We start from the raw sequence: 577 nt of genomic DNA on the forward strand, positions 1-577 counted from the left end.
CCTAATGAAGATCCTCATTTGCACTGGCGATAGTTCTTGGATGTTGCTAGTAATTTCAAGATTCCAGGTGTGACTGATGACGCCTTTCGATTAAGGCTGTTTCTTTATTCTCTAAGGGATAGAGCCAAGAGTTGGTTGAATTTCTTAGAGCCTAATTCCGTTGCCACATGGAATGATCTGGCTGAAAATTTCTTAGCTAAGTATTTTCCTCCTTCCAACAATGCTAAGATGAGAAATAAAATCACTTCATTTAGGCAAGGAGATGATGAATCCTTATTTAATGCTTGGGAAAGATTTAAAGAATTGCTTAGAAAATGCCCACACCATGACATACCTATCTGTATTAACCTTGAATTTTTTTTACAATAGGTTGATTCCTTTTTCAAGGAACATGCTTGATGCCTCAAGTAGTGGAGCTTTTTTGTCTAAGTCTTATGAAGAAAGTTATAGATTGATTAAGAGTATTACGGCCAACACTTATCAATGGTTTGTGACTAGAGCTACTGCAAATTCAAATCAAAAGATACTAGATAGAGTTCATGAGGTTACTGAGACAACAACTCTTACTGCTCAAGTA

General features: G+C 36.2%; 1 non-coding gene across 1 annotated transcript; it reads right to left on the bottom strand.

Annotated features, from left to right (window-relative positions):
• Positions 1-225: 225 nt before the first annotated feature.
• Positions 226-332, bottom strand: LOC131608326 (small nucleolar RNA R71). The gene has a single exon (XR_009285592.1). It is a non-coding gene; the product is annotated as a small nucleolar RNA R71 (small nucleolar RNA).
• Positions 333-577: the final 245 nt, after the last annotated feature.

This window comes from Vicia villosa, linkage group LG5 (genome assembly GCF_029867415.1).
Source record: "Vicia villosa cultivar HV-30 ecotype Madison, WI linkage group LG5, Vvil1.0, whole genome shotgun sequence".
Classification (NCBI taxonomy): domain Eukaryota; kingdom Viridiplantae; phylum Streptophyta; class Magnoliopsida; order Fabales; family Fabaceae; genus Vicia; species Vicia villosa.